This window comes from Cheilinus undulatus, linkage group 18 (assembly GCF_018320785.1).
Source record: "Cheilinus undulatus linkage group 18, ASM1832078v1, whole genome shotgun sequence".
Lineage (NCBI taxonomy): Eukaryota > Metazoa > Chordata > Actinopteri > Labriformes > Labridae > Cheilinus > Cheilinus undulatus.
Window position 1 is genome coordinate 5,925,302 of NC_054882.1, and position 21,127 is coordinate 5,946,428.

General features: G+C 39.1%; 1 pseudogene; it reads left to right on the forward strand.

The window, feature by feature from the left end:
- The first annotated feature begins 41 nt into the window (after positions 1-41).
- LOC121526532 lies at positions 42-20,527 on the forward strand (annotated as a pseudogene).
- Positions 20,528-21,127: the final 600 nt, after the last annotated feature.

Consider the following 21,127-nt stretch of genomic DNA (forward strand, 5'->3'; position numbering starts at 1 on the left):
ATTTCTGCTCCCTCTGCAGCAGGAAAGTGAATGTAAAGTGAATGTTTTATGTGACACCTAAGCTCCCTGTCTGCCTCACCAAACTGTTGGTTTTAAAGATGCCTCGACTGGAAGAGTTGGCCAATGCCGCCCTCAGGGTGCCCAGCATCCTGGTGCTGGATCTGCTCTATAAATGTGATATTGAAGGATTAACGGAGCACCTCAAGGCCAAAAATGAAGACCTGCTCTTCAAATACAAACATGTCATCTGGAACATGTATTACATTGGTATGTATGCATGTATGAGAATGATAAGTGACACCCATAATCAAAGTTTTGACACTGAAAGTTAGGATTTCAACAACACCAGATTTTGAAACTTATTTTTGAGTCTATTATTGACCAAAAGACGTTGATGCATCTTTTTATTTTATGGAAACAAGAATAAAAGTCCAGTGCTTTCATTATTGGGTTAATTTCTTGCACCAATAAAAAACAGGGATGCATAATATTATCGCCATGTTAATAGTATTGGCAGATATGAGCACAAAAACTAAATTATCTGTATCAGTAGATATGAATATTTCTGCTGATATTTACAGCTGATATTTTGGGCAGCACTTTGCCAGTGTGAAGAAAATTATCTTAAGATATTAAATCATATAACATTAGATCAGTCCAATTTGAGGCCTGAAAATCCTCTGGGATTATATAAAAATATTTACCTTTTGTTTGCATTACATAAACAGAGGATTTCCAAGCTCAGTTTTCAGACGTTAGAGCTAAAGGAAAGTGTTGCCATAGTCATTAAGCACAATAAATGAGACACCAGCGTTTATTTTGTTTATTCAGGCATCTGTAAAGTCACCAGGTTATGTGATCGGGTGGGTTTGTTAGTTAGTTTGTTAGTTAGTTTGTTTGTTAGCAACATAGCTCATAAAGTTATGGGTGGGTTTGGATGAAATTTTCAGGAAATGTCAGAAATGGCATAAGGAAGAACTGACTGGATGATGGAAGTGATCCGATTCACCGTCTAGATATAGGAATTTTTTAAAGGATTCTTTACTATTGGGAGATAGGGCAAATGGTGGAGGTCTGTGCTGTTACCACGTTACACCAGAAGATGGCGGACATGCGTAACTTCAATCCGAGCAGCATTTTGGGTGTGTTTCTATTCAAAGTTTTGGAGTTTATAGAGGTTGAAAGATGCATGCCCGGTCGAGAAGACGAGTCGGAGCGTAACAGAGAGAAAGACAGCGAATTGTAGTGAGAATACTCACAATGCTGGGAGGAATAGGGGAATATTCACCCGCTGCCATGACTTCCAGTCGTCCAGTGAGACCATGGGTGAGACTGTCAGTGCATCTGTCGGCACTGGTAGGCAGTGCTTCTGCCATGACAGTCCACATGTAGTGAAGCCAATGCTTTGCCTCACCATGTTTCCACTCCACTGGGGAGGGAGTAACCAGCGAATGCTGTGGTGGAGGGCACATGGGGACAGATCCAGGAGTTTTTTAAGGGATTTTTCACTATTGGGAGATAGGGCCAATGGTGGAGGTCTGCGCTCTCCAAGTGCTTTTCTAGTTTTTGTTTCTAATATCAAACTCTTAAAATGTACGCTGTGACTCCATAAAGCCTTTCATAGTAATATTAATGCACTATAGTAGAATGTTAACTGGAATGTCACCAGTTAATTCAGCACCAGTTAAACTATGACACCTTTTCTTAACATCAGACTAAATAAGTCTTTAAAAGTGATGTGCGAGTTAAATATTCTAGCTGTGTTCTGTTCCTTCCTGGACTTTAAAAATAGCTTTTTAACATGTAATCAAGTGTTTTATGATCATTAAAACTTAATTTTGAATTTAAAAATTTTATTTTGTGTTTTAAATGAGGTAAAAGTCCACTTGCAGCCCACCTGATGTACCTCCAGGGCCCACTAGTGGGCCCCACCCCACACTCTGGGTTAGATATTCTTTATTGTACCCAGAGGGGAAATTTTCCAAGGGCAAAGTGCAGAGAATATCAAACAGCTCTATGAAACTTATGAACAGTAAAATGAGACATGACATGAACCATTAGAAACACATCCATTTACAGATAAACAATAAAGTAATATCAGTTTCTTAATACATCCATTACGAAAACTTAATAAATAGAAAAAAGGAAGTATGACTGATGTTGGAAGGATAGAGAGTTTAAAACTAAACACCTAAAAGCTCAATACTGTCTGCTCAAAGGTAGCATCTTGTATTCAAGGAGGGATCATTTCTGATCTTAAGGGCTTGTTTCATTGTGCTTCATGTCGATTCAATTATTGTTTTTTTTTTAGGCATCAAGCCATCAGAAACACCTCCTTGAAGCACTTGCTCACAATGCTTTATTCACAATTTACTTCAGTTAATTTTGTAGAGGTGTGTTTTTAAAAATCTTAATGAATCAGTCTCGTGAAACCTAAGGACAGTAACATCACTGAGTTTGTTCACCGTCCTTCAGAAGCTGCCAGCTCCATTTCAAAAACATCAGATCGGGTTTCACTTTTACTTTTCTGAGACACCGCAGCTCAATGTTCAACCCTCTGGAGCTGACATGAGATTAACTGAATGAGACGCCACTGAAGGGGGATTCCCACTGGTAACCTTAGTGAAGTGTTGACTTTTTGCTTTCCATCGGTCTGCACAGTTGACTTATGGAGGCTTATATTATGGACATAAGTGGGTTCAAATTCATGATTACATTACACGGGTTTGAAAAAATGAAGCAGAAGCACAATCCCTGGTACAAGCCCATACCATGACCTTGGAAATTAGCATATGTGTCTATCTTTAGTCAACAATAGCAAATTATTCCAGAAAAGAAAAGTACAAGGGTGCTGATTAAAGAGGATGTTTGAGTATTTCTTTCCAAATCTTCATTGATTATTCTCATTTTCCCTGCAGGTCATCTGATAAACGTGGTGGTGTTGGTTCTACCATTGAGACACATCGTGACGCTCTACCTCCACATCCTTGCTGCTCTCCTCCTCTACATGGGGCATCAGATTTCCAAGTGAGATATATCCTACTATAACTGCTTCTACTACTACTACACAACTCTGATGTATTGAATCAGGATATTTTTCCTCGCTGCAGCCACAGTTTCTCTCTCTGTATATGTATATAGTATCCTACAGCCTGATTTTTAATGCTGAGTATGCTGAGTATTTTATTGTCTAGTGCCAAGCTGCTTAATGTTTACTATATTATTTCTATGACGTGAAAATAACTGCAGGCTTTTGTTAGAGGTTAAATGCTTTTTAAATGGAACTGCCCAAATTTGACCTCTTTAGTCCTTTAAAAAGAAATAAAATACTTAATTTTTGAAAATAAAAAATGATAAATTGCACAGTTTTCCTTTTATGATAAATGCATGGCGAACCGTCACTTTATCGATTATTTTATTGTGTAAGGATGTTTGTGCATCCAGTCATACATTTTTGTTATCATTTTCATTGACTTTTTATACATTGATAAAAGCCTTTAGAGTATTTCAGCTAGGATTACTTTGAATAAAAACCTAAAAAGTTTATAAGAGAAAATGTTGGAAAGGTAACACTGTAGGATGTTAATGCTATGTGTTCTTCTTTGTCATGTTCTACACATGGTGACCATGCTCTGGGTGTTCTATATTGTTGTTGTTTTTGATATTTATAATAAATTTTAAATATATTTTCAGGGATTATGTTCGTGAGGAGCTGCAGTACGGATATGAAGGGGCAGTGTACCTCGACTCTCTGGCCTTCAACAGATTTGTCTCTGCAATGACAAGTGAGTCCTGAAACCAGACTTACATGGCTATCTAATCCATTAAAATTAATTTATTGAGTCTTTATGTTAGTTTTTCTTTTATTTTGAAACTATGCTGTAACTCCCTTACAATTTGTCTTTATATTAGGGCTGGGAAATTAATCCAAAATTAGATTAAATCGCAACATAGCCTGCTGGTATTTTCAAACTGCAGAAGATACAATATTTCTTTGACCTGAAATTTGTTTCAAAAAAGCAGTTTCAAACTTTTAAAATTTTTTATTTTTTATATTTTCAAAGAATTGTGTAGCCCTTGTTAAGGACTAAATGAAAATTAAGGAATAATCGCATATCAAACTGCAATATTAGAGAAAAAAATTTGCAATTAGGTTATTTTCCAGAGTCGTTCAGCTCTACTTTATATGTAAAGGGGTCTCAGATGTTATTTGTCTTTATGAAGTCTCTGGTCCTCTGGTGTAAAGCCAGCCTTAGTCTCCCTGATTAAAACTTTTCTTCTTGCCTTTCTTGTGGAATAAAGATGGTAAAGAAGCATTTTAAATCATAGTTTTAGTTTAATAAATTAACTCTGCTGGTTTTTATTGCTTACTATAAAATAGGTGTGCAGGACACATTTTTAAAACCTATTTTTTCATTTTATCATTTTATTTTTTCATCCAGTTTACATTGAATATACTAGTGTGCCATCATGACCACGAGCACAGCTACCTTCATCACCCACTGCACACTATCTGACATGACTGAAAACTTACTTCCATTATTAGAAGTGTCTGCTTCAGAGCTCACAATGACACAGACCAGCCTGTGGGGGTAGGCGCAACCTCATCTGATTATTTCTCCCTCATTAGGTCATAATCCTGCATTTAAAGAAGTCAGAGGGTTTATGGTTAAGTGAATAAATCTTGCACAGTTCTACTTTGATTGAAAATACTTCTCAATTCAAAAAGACTAGAGACAAGCAGAGGCAGGCATTGTAACTCCAGGACTGTGAGAATGTTTTTCACTGTCTGTGAATAAATGTGTAATCCTAAACTTGAAGATATTATCAGTACTTCACCCAGAGTTGTCCATCTGATGATGCAGTTTTTAGTAATCATCTTAACTTCTATTAGTTGATTTATCTTGTCTTTAATGACTGTGTTTGTACCATTTCAGGTCAGATCATTCTCAGCACGCTGTGTGCCTTCCTCATGAAGACCAGAAAGGTGTGGCTGTTCTCCGCTCACATGCTCCCCCTGCTGGCGAGACTCTGCGCTGTTCCTCACGCCACGCTGTTAACGGTCAACACTTTCTCCTCTCACATCTCTTCCTGCCATATCGACTTGCAAGGGCTGCTTACTCCGAGCTGCTGCAACTGGAGGTACGGTTTTTCAATTATCTCTTTTTTTCACTAAGCAGGGGGGTTCTGAACAGATGATAGATGCCTAAATATGTCCTAAATATTTAACAGTAAGACAACATGTTAAAGGCATCACAGGCTGTGTTTATTTTCATCTAGTTTTGTAGTTTAAACTACCTGAGTGAACCAAAGTATTCAGTTATTATTCTTTCTAGTTTTAGAGTAGTTGCTTGTTTAAAGGCCATTTTATTACAGCTGTTTTTAATCTCTCATTTGTGTGTTAAACTTTAAATGTTAACAAACTTTGATGAGGTTTTTGGAAAATCTAGAACAGATTTCCTAGAAAGCAAAACAACGATGTAAAACCAACAAACATGGCTGAAAACATAACATGAGTATGCTCTGTACACTTTAGTTGAAGTTTTTGATCTTTTCATGTTTTCACGATCCCTCCAATGGGTCCTCTCTCTCTCAGGTGATCGAGCTGTACAGACTCCTGGCTGTGGGAATCTCTCTGTGGAACCAGTTTGCCGTCCCAGTCCTCTTCAGTGTTTTCTGGTTTGTGCTGTTCGTGGTGCAGCTGTGCTCAGACGCCATGTCTGCCAACGCCTCAGTCAGCAATCAGGGAATCGTGTTCTTCCTGCTCACAAGGTGTGATCTTGTTTTAGGCTTGTCAGAATCTTCAAAACTTTTATACAATTTGATCCTGTGAATTTTAGGCATGCAGTATCAAAAAGTCAAAAAACCTTCTGATCGTCAGTTATATCATAACCTAAAGCTGCTATAAACAGCATTAAGAGCTGCAGGGGCCAATTCAGATTCAAAGAACAGCAAATACTGATGTTGCACAAATTATTTTGGCATCTCATTAAAGCAAACTCTGAGTTTGAGTTTCACTAGGAAGGCAGAGGAAGTTACACTGTCTAAAATGCACAAATACGTTGCCAATGGGAGGTAAAAGGCTCAAAAAATGTTCATACTGTACAAAAGAGCCATATGCTGCTTCCCAAGGGTTCATAGAATTTTCTGCCTGAATTTTATGTTACCTCACCATTTAACCAAATAAGAAGAGAAGATCTGATATATTTCCTCCTGCCAGGAAATTTGCAAATATTACAAGAGAAGACTGACTTTGTGAGTTGTAATCTGGCTGAAGTGGAAAGTGAGTCCCTGGACAAATTATGTTGATCTAAGAGAGTTATCACTTCATGAAATGGCTTTTCAAAAATCCTGAAATACTGCAGTGGCCTGATGAGCAAAACCGGTACCAGCTGTTTAAATCTGATGTGTTTGGACTTGCTTATTTTGTCTTAAAAGCCTGAAAAAGACAAGCTAGTGTGTTTCATTTGTCTTAAGTCAATCTTCAATCTCGTCTTCTGTTTGTGAGTATAAATAGAACTACTATACATCCTGATCCTTTGTAGCAGTGATACTCTTTTGTGATGATTTGTGGCTCTTTTATGCTTTAATTTTAAATTTTCCCCAGAAAACCTTGAAAAGGGGACATTTTGACCTCAGAAATTGTCTATTGCAAGTCGGATTAATCATTTTCTTCCCAAACTTTTACTGTAGGCTTTAATTGCCCTTATTTGCAATTATTGCCTTTTTTGCCACTTTTAATCCATTCTTGCTGCATTTAGCCCATTTTTGCCACTTTTTTTTGCCACTTTTATCCTATTTACGGCATATTTGGCCATGAAATTTTACTTTATTCCTCTCTTGTTATGCCATCTGTAACTCATTTTTTGGTAATTTCTCACCCATTTTTGCCACTGCCTTTTTTTGCCACTTTATCTCCCCATTTTTATAACTTTTCACCCAGTTTTTGCCATCGTGTTGCTATTTTGCCCCTTTAACCCAGTTTTTGCCACTTCACTACTTTGATTGTGGCTCTTACAAAGGTATTTTTAAACAATTTGGCTCTTCGGTTGAGCATGGTTGATTAACACTGCTTTATAGGTTAAATTCTTGGGGTCATGCACGCCCATTCAGGCTGGGCATCTAGTTGTGTGTATGACACAATAATAAACAAAAAGCATCATTTTAATTTGCAAACTGTTTTTGTGCAGTTAAGAAAGTGTGCAGGAGTTTGCTGGCAAAATTTGCTTATGAAAAACAAGAAATTAGCCAACATAAGGTGCTCTGAGCTTCTACTTATTAACTAAGTGTCAAAACAGGCATCCATATTGTCTGGTTTCTACTAGAAACATCTGGTAACATAAAAAACATTCTTGTTTTCCTTCCTTCCTGCAGTGTCTCTGAATGTTGAGCTTTTCCGCAGCGACCCGATCGAGAGCCTGGACGAGGTGATCTACTGGGTGAACGCCGTCAGTCGGGTGCTGGAGTTTGTGGTGGCGCTCTGCGTGGTGGCGTACGGCACCTGGGAGTCTCTGTTCGGGGAGTGGAGCTGGATGGGCGCGTCCGTCATCATTATCCACTCTTATTTCAACGTTTGGCTCCGAGCTCAGTCCGGCTGGAGGAGCTTCCTGCTCAGGCAGGAGGCGGCGAAAAAGATCAACTCGCTCCCTCGAGCCACGGAGCAGCAGCTGCAGCAGCACAACGACGTCTGCTCCATCTGCTTTCAGGTGAGTCACACTGAGAAGGAGCTGCAGGCAAATTTCATCACACTGTGAAATCCATAGACTGCTTTTATCCTATCATCATCATAAAAAAACAAATGATAAGGCGGCAGTGGTTTATCAGTCAGGTGACGGAGGCGTTAAGTCAGGCAAGCATGCTCGAGTCCAAGCTTCCCTGCTCCCTACCCACATTTACCCATGATACTCAATAACTTATCAATTAAAGGTCATATCAATCAAAGTCCAAAGGACATGCATAGGTGCACATTATTCAAAACAATCTTACTGCCTATTGTTATAGCTTTGGATTTGTTCCAGAACAGCTGTTTTATAGAATACAGAATATATTTTCTGTGTTTTTGGTTCCCTCTCAACTCAAACTTCTGCTTTTGGAAGAAGTCTTCAAATCTGCATCAAGTCAGACATGCATCCCTCCTGTAATGCACACGCAGCTGTTTTTATACATGTACAAAATCCTCAGATTTTAAAGGATGAGCTACATGTGTGAATGCAAATGGTTCCAATCTTTCCATGTAATTTAATCCAGACGTTTTCCTGCCAGTCCACTGGTAAATTTCCAGATGATTTGGGGGTGAGCTGTTGTGCAAATGCAGCAGGAAATATCCAGTAAAATCACCACTAATATTCAGGCAGGGTTGTTGACAATTATACTACATAACCTGAGTGATACTGATGTGATTGTCATGCATGTGATGAAGCTGCTTTATACACTTTTTTCCTCCAAAGTAAGGGATAAAGATTGAAACCTGCTTCTGTAACGCTACTTTCTCTTATTACTCATGCAAAAATGTCACCAGTTCTTGCAGGGTAGAACATGAGTTCTAGCACATCAGCATTGTGCATCAAATTAAATCAAAATGCAGTACTTTCAACTGTCAGCTTGCAGAAAAACATAACTCAGATTGCTCCTGGGTGTAGCACTGAATCATGACTCTGGTTTATGCTGCTGTAGATTATTATTCTCCTCATCTGTTTAGATTTGCCATGAAAAGTAGATGTCCTGTTAGACTGTCCACATGCTACACGATTTTAAGCCCAACTGTAGAGCAGATTTGCTCCTTCTGATGATTGATGGAGGCGTATACTTGTTTGAGGCTCAATGCAAATGGTTATTTGTCCAATTAATCCTCAAATGGTGTGGTTTCAAAATGATTATTTTACAGTTGCCCGTTACATCTGAGCCTTCCTGACCTTGAACTGTAAGACCAGCCATGCATTAGACTATTTTAAAATCTGGAAAAAAAAAAATTAAAACGTGGGAAACCACAGACATAAGGACAATTTCAAATGATTTTTCATCTTTAATCCTCTGAACGCACACACTATACAACTCAGCCAGACTGTGACCTCAATGAGCTCACGGGATCACATGACCTCAGAAAAAAACAAGCACGGATGTCTATAGATATCCTCCACCTCAGGCTGTCCTGGCATACGTTACAGATGCAGCAAAAATCATAAAACAAGGAAAGAATCAGGATGAAATCCTGGCTGGAATGAAGCTACAGTTGTGTTTATGGTTTTGAGCAGTGAATGTCCGTATGATCCGGCTGGTGACACTACCCCGACTGCAAGCTCGTATCGGTTGATGTGGGTACGCCGTCAGCGGTGCTACGATCTAGAGTAACACGATTAGGAGCAGTAAAACAACCATGGTGACACGACACACATGAGGATTATTCAGACAAATAGTCATTTGTGCTGAGGCTTCACTCAGGATACACCCCCACAATCATTACAGGAGGCAAATCTTGCCTCAAATCAGGCTTAAAATCCTGTAGTGTGAGGCCAGCCTGAATGTCAAGCATGTTTGATGTCTACAGTCCAGGTCAGACGACCTATGTCGAAATATCTCTGTTACCAGGTAACATCACCCACCACATTTTACATGCTACAAGGGTTCACAAACATAAACACAACCACACTGTCTTCTCAGCCTGGATTTCATACGTTTTTTCCTGTGTTTTAAGTTTTTGTTGCAGCTGTACTGCACACTCAGACAGCCAGACGAGGATTTCAAACATCCTCCATGTTTGTTTTTCTTCTAAAGAGATGATGATGATCTCGCAGATTTTTTTTTTTAGATCTTGTGTGTGGTCAAATTATCTTGTGAAGTCATCTTGCATGTGTGTTTAGAGAATTAGAAGATAAAAAAAACATCTGAAACTGTCCTTATTTCTGTGGTCGCCCACTATTTTAAAATAGTTCAGCCAAGAACACTCTTGTCATACATTTAATCATTTTAGTACAAAATGGATATATAGTTTAACTTGGTGGAGAAGACTCTGCTCTGAAGATGCTCCCTGAGTCAGCCAAGCAGCATGCTTTGATTTTCCAGGGAGGGCATGGCTAGAAACCCCCTACATGGATAGATACATTTATGACAGTGCATTCTGGATACAATAAAATTAGTTCAAAAGCAAATAATCCATAGTAGAATGAATTTCAGTATGAGGGTGCAACAACTTTATGCTATAAAGGAGGTGGCTGGAGTGGAGAAGGTTAATCTTTGCCAGCAGCAGCAGTATGATGCATCAGCATTGATGCAAGCAGGGATTAGTGAAAGTATGACATGTTTAGATACAACGCTGTGTTGAAAGAAAGAGATCAATCAATCAATCAATCAAACTTTATTTATAAAGCGCTTTTCATACATGACATGTAACTCAAAGTGCTGTACATGGACAAATTAAAAACATTCCCTCAAACCCACCCACCCCCACCTTTTGCGTAATATAGACACTTAGAGTCATTCCCTCACACCCACACACCCGCAACCACCCTACAGACAACAGTTACATGTGCACCCACTCACACCCACTCACACACACTGTTTCACAAACACACACAAAAATAGTGGACATTAGGCTGAGTACAAGAGGCTGAGTACAGATGAACCAGTTGAGAAAGCGCCATCAGAGGGGCCGTCTGCACCAGGAGCAGCGAGTCACCCACAGCTACAGGACACCGACGCAGGACCCAGAGGAGGGATGAGGCAGAGACACCAAACCTCCACCAGGAACCCACGAGACAGACCCCTGCAGCCATAGCCAACCACCGCTCCCGGTGCAGAGGGCTCCCCCAGAGGAAACACTGGAGATCCTAAAAATGATAAAAGGATAAAAATAAGTAAAACCTCAGTACAAATAAAACCTAAGAACTAAAATATAAAATAGCATAACTAAGAAATTAAGGTAGGAAAAGAATAAAATTCATAAATAAATACAGATTGAAGGCCTAAAATAAATAAATATCATAAATGAAATAGATAAATATTAATCAAAAGCTAAGCTAAAAAGGTGTGTCTTGAGCCTGCTCTTAAAAACATGAACGTTCTCTGCGGCCCTGAGCTCCTCTGGCAGGCTGTTCCATAGACGAGGGCCGTAGTGCTGGAAAGACGCCTCGCCATGAGTGTGTGTCCTGACTTTGGGAATGACTAAGAGCCTGCTGCCAGAGGAGCGCAGGGTCCGCGAGGGTTCATAAGGTAAAAGCAGTTCTGAAAGATAAGAAGGCCCAAGGCCATTAAGACATTTAAAAACCAGTAAAAGAACTTTAAAATTGATCCTAAAACACACGGGGAGCCAATGCAGTGATTCTAAAACCGGTGTAATGTGGGCCCGCCCTCTGGTCCTAGTCAGGACACGTGCTGCTGAATTTTGGAGTAACTGTAGACCTGAAATATTCTTTTTGGGAAGACCAGAGAGCAGGGCATTACAGTAGTCTATACGACTAGTGATAAAAGCATGCATCAGCGTCTCCGTGTTGGCTTGAGAGAGAATGGGGCGGACTCTGGCAATGTTCTTTAGATGATAAAAACCTATTTTTGTTACATTCTTAATGTGTGGAATAAAAGTCAGCTCAGAGTCAAAAATTACACCCAGGTTTTTCACTTGTGATGATGGATTAAAAGACAGTGCTTGTAGTTTGGGTAAAATTTTCTCTCTCAAGGCCTCAGGACCAATGACTAAAACCTCAGTTTTGTCCTGGTTAAGCTGGAGAAAGTTTTCTGCCATCCAGGATTTGATATCTAAAATGCAGTTAAAAAGAGCATCCATTGGCCTGGTGTCATCAGGAGACATGGAGATGTAAAGCTGTGTATCATCAGCATAACTGTGGAAGTTGATTCCATGTCTCCTGATGACACCGCCAAGAGGGAGCATGTACCGGTTAAAAGCACAGGACCTAAAATCGAACCCTGGGGCACACCACATGTGATTTTATGGACTTTGGAGGAGCATGTGTCTACACTTACCATGAATGTTCTGTCTGTGAGGTAGGAAGTAAACCATTTGTGTACAGTACCAGAGAGGCCGACCAGATGTTTGAGTCTATTTAAAAGAATAGTGTGGTCTACTGTATCGAAGGCAGCACTTAGATCCAGCAGAACCAACACCGTCACCTTTTGTGAATCATAATTTAATCTAAAATCATTTAAAATCTTTGTCAAGGCCGTCTCTGTACTGTGGTTTACCCTAAAACCAGACTGACATTCTTCATGAATACCATGTGTGTCTAAAAAATAATTCAGCTGAATAAAAACAAGTTTCTCTAAAATTTTACTTAAAAATGGTAAGTTAGACACTGGTCTGTAATTGTTAAAGTCATTAAAATCTAAATTGCTCTTCTTCAACAGGGGCCTCACCACTGCCGCTTTAAAGGCAGCGGGAAAGACCCCCGTCTGAAGTGAACAGTTCATCATGTTTAAAAGCGCATCTCGAAACGATCCATACACTGACTTAACAAATGAGGTTGGAATTGGATCTAAAAGACATGTGGTGGGCTTCACTGAGGAGAAAACTTCATCAAGCATCTCAGCATTAACCAGGACAAAACTGTCCAGTGTTTCCTCTGGTAAAGATAAAAACTCAGACGTGTTAAAAGCAGAGGTTCGGCTGGATAAAATATCACATCTGATAGTGTCAATCTTTCCCCCGAAGTGGGCTGCAAACTCCTCACAGAGAGTGTTTGTGGGGGTTATTTGAAGTTGAATAAAATCAGGGTTAAAAAGATGGTCAATGGTGGAGAAGAGAACTTTTGGGTTATTTTTATGGTTTGTGATTATTTTATCAAAGTATGAATTTCTGGCATTTGTGACTGCATAATTGTAGGCTTTTAGATTTTCATTGTATATTTGAAAGTTAACTGTAATTTTACTTTTCCTCCATTTTCTTCTGCCGCTCTGCAGTTTCTTTTCAGTTTTTTGACTTCCTCATTTCTCCATGGGGTTTTAGGCTTAGGGCGAGCCTTTTTAAATTTAAGTGGAGCAACTGAATTAAGTGCGTATTGAAGTCTACTGGTAAAATTATCAAGGATAAAATCACAGGGGGCAGGTAAAACAACTGGAGGATATTTTTCTAAAACTTGAATAAAATTTGCAGCCACTTCAGGGGTCAGATGACGCTTCCTCACAGAGGTGTCCTGCTGGATAAACACGGTGAGATTAAAAAACACACAGTGGTGGTCAGAGACAGCCAAGTCAACAACAGAGGACACACTGGTGGACAGGCCATAGGTGGTGACCAGGTCCAGGGTGTGTCCTCTGTTGTGAGTTGGCTGCATGACGTGCTGAGTAAAATCCATATAGTTAAGAATATTTAAAAATTCACTTGCAACAGGGTCTAAAATGTTATCTATGTGCAGGTTAAAATCACCGATTAAAATAATCATATTGTAAGAATTGTGTAAAATTGATAAAAACTCTGAAAACTGTGGGATAAAAAGACTGCACCTTTTTGGTGGTCTGTACACTGTCACGCATAAAATTGTAGGGTTGTTAAAAACAATAGAGTGGTATTCAAAACTTGTGTAATGTTCAAATAAAATAGGTTTGGTTGGCAAAGTGTTTGTACTAATAGAAGCAGTGCCACCTCCCCTTTTACCACTCCTAGTTGAAAATGCAAAGTTAAAATCAGGTGGGGAGGCCTCAGTGAGAACAACTGGTGCATCTGCACCCAGCCATGTTTCAGTTAAAAATAAGCAGTCAAGTTTGTGCTCTAAAATCAGGTCATTTAAAATAAAAGTCTTGTTCAACAGAGAGCGGACGTTTAAGAGGGCCATGTTTATGGTAAGGGGGGGCTGATTAACTGTAGGATTTTGTGGTAAGTGGGTTTTAGATGTGATTGGCTGGGAGCTGGGAGGTTATAGTTAGGATCAGCTGGCAGTCAGCTGATCTCAGCTGGCGTATGACTACCTTGTCCTGCATGAGCTAACGATGAGCTTCATTTTAAGACCTGGGAATTGACTAGTGTGTGGCCATGCTTTGTAAAAAAATATTATTTATGTGTTGAAATATGTGAAATCACTCGGATAAAAGTTAATAAACCTTTTCAGAAGCTGTCAGACAGTAGTGCGTCACGATTGAGCTAACTGTAATTGCAGTGTCAGGCTGTGCCAGTATATAACCACATAAAAGGCTGCAACTGTTTTTGTATTAAGTAGTACTTGAAAGGTTTAAAAAAATGTCTGCAGAAAGGCCTTTAAGTTTACAGAGAGTTATACCCCAATGGCAAATATAATCACAGTCAAAGATTATTACCAAATAATGCAGCACTATCAGACGGTTGTAATATAAGGCCAGCTCAGTAAAATGATTATTTGGCAAATGTATAAATAAAGTGCCATGATGTGTTTAAATGTAATATCAAGAAAAGAAAAATTTTGCTTTGCCCAGAAATATTTTTTAGGGATGTTAAAAGACATTACAGATGGAATCATGACTTTTAACTTAATAATTCAAGCTTTACTAAGCTTATGTCACTTCTGCTTGCTGTTTTGTCTTTCAACCAAACAACAGGCAAGTATGGAATGGATAGCAGTATTTATAAGGACTCTGATCAATACAGAGGGGAGAACAGCCAAAGCCACAGTGTTAAAATGAAATGAAGTACTCTATATTTGTACTTTTCTTTGAAAATCCATGTTGATACCATCATATTATAATATTATTAAAATAAGTGTAAAGTAACTTTGTATTTACAGCACAGCCAACACAGATAAAGCAGACTAAATTTCATAAACATGACTGTGTTTATATAATGCTCAACACTGTATGTATCTTTTAGGTATGCCGGTCCTGTTAATCCGGTTTGCTCGTTCCCTCTTCTTAGGCCTTCAGCCACAGTTTTTGTTAAAACCTGTTTGTACCTGTCCTTGACAACGATCACACGCTTGGTGTTCAAGGAAACAGCGAAACAAAACCTTGATCAAAACAGAGAGAACATTTGTAGGAATCTGTGACAAATGAGGCCTGTTTAATTCTTTTTTAGGGAAATATTTAAAGATAAGTGTTTGATTTTATTCATCTGAAGGGGGAATTCAGTTGAAGCATTTAAAGACAAACTAAGGTGTTAATTCAGATATGAATGTACCCTTTAATGCAACAGAATAAAAAGAAAAGCAGTAAACTGGACATTAATGAAGAAGAGCTACACTAAATAAACTGGTTGAGATATTTAAATAATCTTTTTTAGGGAAATGTTTAAAGATAAGTGTTTGATTTTATTCATCTGAAGGGGGAATTCAGTTGGAGCATTTAAAGACAAACTAAGGTGTAAAATCAGATATGACTGAGACCTTTAATGCAACAGAATAAAAAGAAAAGCAGTAAACTGGACATTAATGAAGAAGAGCTACACTAAATAAACTGGATGAGATATTTAAATAACCTTGGACTGTGTTAGGTAATCAGGCAAATATTTGTCTCCAAATAGAGCAGCTCTAGCAGCCATGTGACCTGTATAAACTTTAAATTAAACATACATAAATGTGTCAGTGATAGGTTTAATGGCAGCAAACATGGACATATAGAGGTACTTTATTAATCCTGATCTGGGACATTGTGATCTTAGCAGCAAGTTATAGGAGCAAATAAGGTAACATGAAATAAAGCATAGCAAAAGAAGAAGAAATTATATATATATATATATATATATGGTATTTCTATGTAATTACAGCTAAGAAAAGTAAAAATTATCATAACCTAAAATACACACATTCCTTGCAGGAAGAACATAGACAATGGAGAGCCGTGTTAACATGTAAAGTAAGCCATAAAGATGTGCAGCTAATCCTCTGTACACAAGCAAACAGCAATATTAGCTCTAAGGGGAGTATGTTATTGAGAATGAAAGGGAAAACAACACTAGATAATATCATGGTATTAATATGCCTCAGTGTTTAAATATAGTAATATATGCTCAGCCCTATTTGCATTGATGATAAAAACAAGAGGCCCTTATGTGATCTAGAAACTGGCCCCTGTATGTCAGTGTTTTTGTGCAAATTTTCAGTGTTGGAACAACATCTGTGTTTTACTCTCATCTACTGGCATTAACTCCTGGTCATAGGACAACATTTGCCACAATCTGCCCACGTAACACACTTAAATTGCTCTAGTCAGTCAGAGCAGTTCCACTGTCCGCGCTCCAGTCCAGCTCCAGTGTGTCCCAGAACCGCTCTATTGGAGATGCACGGTGTAAGCCAGCCTCTACCAAACCACGTCCATCCATGTAGAGCAGATTGATTCAGACAGACAGAAAAAGGTGGTCATCTCCAAAATACAACACAATACACAGACCCCAAATCATAAATCATCACCATAACACCATTACGTCTCATCCTGAAGCACAAGCAAAAGTTAATCAGGACGTCAGTGGGGCACAGAGTCACTACTTCGCCATGGATGAAGAACAGTCCTCTTACCCCATTGTCCTCTCATCATGAAGAGAAAAAGTTGACTTCTGAAGTGGAAAACCATAGAATTTTACACAAAACCACACACTTTATAATTTACTCACCCATGGCGGAAGAAATAAAATCATGGAATCATGCCAAAATGAACAGCAATCAACCCCAGAAAGGAAAAAATCATCTGCTGTTGACACACTATTCCCACGTGAACTCGTAGTTCTCCTGTGATGTTGTGCTCTCTCGTCTCAAGCTTCTCAAGGTTGCGCTGCATTGAGCAGCGCTCTAGACACGCTCCCAATGTGCAGGGTAGCTCACCTTCTGTCGGAGCAAAACAGCTGCTGATTGGGGGCAGTTTGTGTATGTGGAAATTGGAGGTAACGTGTTGTTAGGTAATCTGTTTTAGTACAAGGATTGCTTTTTTGTTATAAGGATTAAGAAACATGTTAGATTTACAATTCAGGTTAACAGTTTGTTAGTTTCCCTTTCCCTTTTTTGAATGCGAGTAATCTATTATTAGTTAGTTTCCTTTTCCCTTTTGATGGTACTAAAAAAAGAACAGAAAAGTAAGGGAAATACCCCATGCATGTGCACAATTTCTGTTTCTCTCTTACCTTTTGACACCTTGCTACGTGAAAGGTAGGGCACAAGGGGGGCTCAGGTGGCCTAGTGGTTTAACCCTTTGCCTTCTGAGTCTAAAAATGGCGATTTGGACATATTTTGTTATTATGGCTGTAAAATAGTCAGGAAATGCCCTAAGTCTGAGAGCTTTGGTCCCTTTTCCCAGGAGTACTTATACTTGACTTGTCAGCATCTGGTTAATGATTATTGCACATTATATGGAATTGTCACCAGTTTAAAACACACAAAAACAGATTTGTTTTTCATGGCTTTTAGAAGTTTTGATCTGACTTTTGAAATGTGAACCTATACATGTTTAGAACAATCACCAGTCATTTTTTGAGTCTAGGACTCTTGGTGTGCAAAACACAGTGCAAAAAATAACTATATACATAGGTGAAAATTAGTGCAAATAAAGGTGGAAAAAGGCATTCTTAACATTCTCAAGTAACATATTGTTATTGCACATGACAGACATGCACAAATGCCACTATCTAATGCTATTTTTTGAAAACAAAACACCACTCTCACTCACTCTCCTTTCACTCTCCTCCTTCGCTGTCCTTTCTCACTCGTCTTCTGCCAAAGCTGCCATTTTCGCAGTGCTGTTCGACATTACCGTTATATATATACCATACATCATATATTGCCGGAAAGCACAGATTCTCAGCTCTCTGTCAGCATTGGAATTTTTTAGATTGAGCAAACTTTCGAGGAGTTACAGTGTTGAGAATCCGTGTAGTGGTCTCGCGATACTTCTGGCATTTTGCTATGGTGTTTTGCTATGAATGCCCATGTCATATGGTTGCGAGTACTGTAATGAACCATATGTGTGCGCATGCCCACAATTCTCAGCTTTTCAACACTGTTGGAATTTTTCTGATCGGACAAACTTTGACAGAGTAATATTAAAATACATATAAGACATGTAAAACACAGTGCCAACGCCGGCTCAGTAGGCAAAGGGTTAAGGCATGCCCCATGAACGCAGTCGGCCCTGGTTCAAGTCCGGCCTCTCATCCCTGTTTCTGATTCTGTCCACTGTCCTCCTCTGTCAATAAAGGCATAAAAAGCCCCAAAATAAACCTTTAAAAAGGGAGGGTGCCAGTAGGGCCCTGTGAAATCAGTTTTATATTTTTCCTGAATTCCTTTTTTTTTGTTGTTTTTTTGTTGTTGTTTTTTTTGTTAGTTTTCCAATTTAATTTTTTTGGAATTACGTTCCTTACCTTTTACACTAATTTTACCATCAGAGTACGCTAATGATGATAATGAACAGAAGATTTCCACTTATTAAGTAGAAATAACCTCGGATTTATTGATGCAACACAAAATTACATTCTCAGTACTTCAAGTTACAATAAATCTTGCATAATGATGCAACATGACATTGCAGCTTTAAACTGTTTGCAATGCTTCACTAGAAACTAACTTCTCCAGTGGTAAATTAATAATTAAATATGTAAGCAAAATAGAGTCTTCTTTTTAGGATAAGCTGGAATTATCTGAAAACACAGCATTATTAATAACCTAAATTAGTTAAAACCTTGTTCACAGTGCCCTGCACAGCTGTTATTTTTTTTACTGGATAAGACAAAGCTGCATGGAGCGTAAAAAACCCCACATAATTACTACCCTAAATTACAGAGGTGCTGATCTGCATAGGATTAGTTTTACCTGTTGAGCTCTGTGAGGATACATGGTAGATAATTTGCCCCTGGAATTTTTACTTTTCACATTACAGACATGGTCGAGTTGCATGGGACGTCCTGTGTGATTATTACATATTACCAGAGGTCCCTAGGTAATACAAATCCCATGCGAATAGAGCTTAAGACTGTTTTCAGTATGGAAGCTACCATAGCAGATTGGCCTCAAAATCCCCCTCCAACAACCAAATACCTGACATCAGGCTTAATCTAATATTTTCTACAATCTATGCCAGTGGTTCCTGAACTTTTTTTTTTTTTTTTTTGCCTCAAGCAAACCTCAGATCAAGCCAAAATCTCAGGGCACACCGTCTCCATATCCATGCAAAACAGCCTCTTTGATATGTCCTACAAATTGTTGTTGAAATAGTGTGTGTTTGCAAAAAATTCTAAGCACACCTAGGCTTGCTTCACCATTTTAGAGCCGCTGGTCTACGCTATAAACCTAGATTCATCATAACTGTTCTGTAGATTTTGTTGTGACTCTAAAACAAATCCGTCTCCCCTCTCAGGAGATGAGCTCTGCTGTCATCACATACTGCGGGCACTTCTTCCACGGTAACTGCCTTCGTAAGTGGCTGTACGTGCAGGAGACCTGCCTCATGTGCCACCAAACGGTCCGACCCAACCCGTCAGGTCCGAGTCCAGCTTCAGGTGAGGCTCCAGCTGCTCCAAATCAGGGCGACGTGCAGCCAGATCCAACTACACCAGAGGGAGAGGAGAACCAGGAGACCAGCACAGAGATGAAGAGTGAAGAAGTAACTCCTGATCAGAGTAAAGAGGAGGCTGGGGAGAGATGCGAGCATGGAGACTGTGAGACGGGAAATAAAGATGAATGAAGTGAATCACAGAGGGAGGCAGTACAAGGTTTGAGATTCAGCTCGAGTGGAGACTTTGTTGGATTTGTTGGCCCAGCGACAGGCTCTTCTACCACAAGCATTTCTAGCTCTAAAACTTCTCCTAACATGAACATTAGGACTGAAACAGACTCTCCTACACATCTGACTCCTATATCTTTGAACGAGAGCACAGCAGACTTTCAGTCTGACTCCAGTGGAGCAAAAATCGGGGTTTCTTCTTGTCCTAGAGTTCCACAAAATGGTGAAAGTAAACATGAAGGCTGCGATGAGCCTCCTGAATCTGGGGGCAGCCTTCAATCAAATCCTGAGGCATCTGGCATGAACTTTGGTGAGAGCCAAACGTCTGTAAAATCATGTAAAGAAAACTCAAAACTTGATGATCTACAAAGTCACAAAGTTAGCAGCTCAGAGAGGCTGAAACTTTCCCCCCACAGACCCTCAGACTCTCCCCCTCCCACAGAGATGGACTGCCCTGCATCAGTGCCTTGAAGGAATTAAAGGGCGATTCTTCATAATGGAGAGCTCAACATATTTGCCTTTTCTATGTGAACTAATACAAGATAATTCTTCAGCCATACAGTGTAATGAATGTGCTTCAGATGATGTGGACTGAAACTAAATCATGTTGGGTTAAAGTGAAGCCTTTTGTTGTAAAACTGTAAAGAAAATAATGTAAAAATCCAGAGAAATTATGTGTAACTATAAAGCAATTATCCTCAAATACCAAATGATAGCGGGTTACAAGTGACGATGTTTACCTAGAGTAACTAAATGACATTTCATTTACTTTTGTTTCATGTTTTCAGCGTCCTGTTGGTCCTCGTGTGTCGCGTTTTTGTGAGAGCAACGTGGCAAAGAGAAAAGCTTCAGCAGCAGTCGTTACTCATGAATCAGTCTTTTGTACTCTCTCAGTATTAAATTACTGCTGTGAAAATGTTCCCTTTACTGTAGTTTTTAAATTAATTAAAGTTAATAAAATCATGACAGGTGCACAATGAAGAGGGCTTTGTGTGGTGGGTTTATGAGTCTAAATAGAATGGCACACCAGTAGCCTGGAGCTAACAGAGCCCAGATGAGATTTAGTGGCCGACGAGATAAGAAAGGGTTTTTTATTACTCGTAAATTCATCACAGTTGTTAGTATATTTATAAATTGCTTTAAATATTTCTCTTTTGTTTGTTTAAGTTATCCAGCACAGGCCAAAAAATTCATTTTTCAAACCCTGGTTTTCATTTCTATCGGTGTCTTTTAGGGGTTTTTTGTGCAACTTTGCAGCCTTTATTTTCTCACTCTTGTTCAGTACACACAAGCACAATCACGGGGAAGAGTCAGTGGATCAAGAGCCTCCACACAGACGAGTCCAGGAAATGGACTACAAGTATCGTATTCTTAGAATCGAGCCAGTCCTGAACCACAGATGTCATAAGAAAAACAACTGGTCCAAAGTCCTGTTTTCAAATTAAAGTGAAATTTGAATTTCATATGTAAATCAAGGTTCCAGAGTCTGGAGGAAGATCTGAGAGGTGCAGAATCC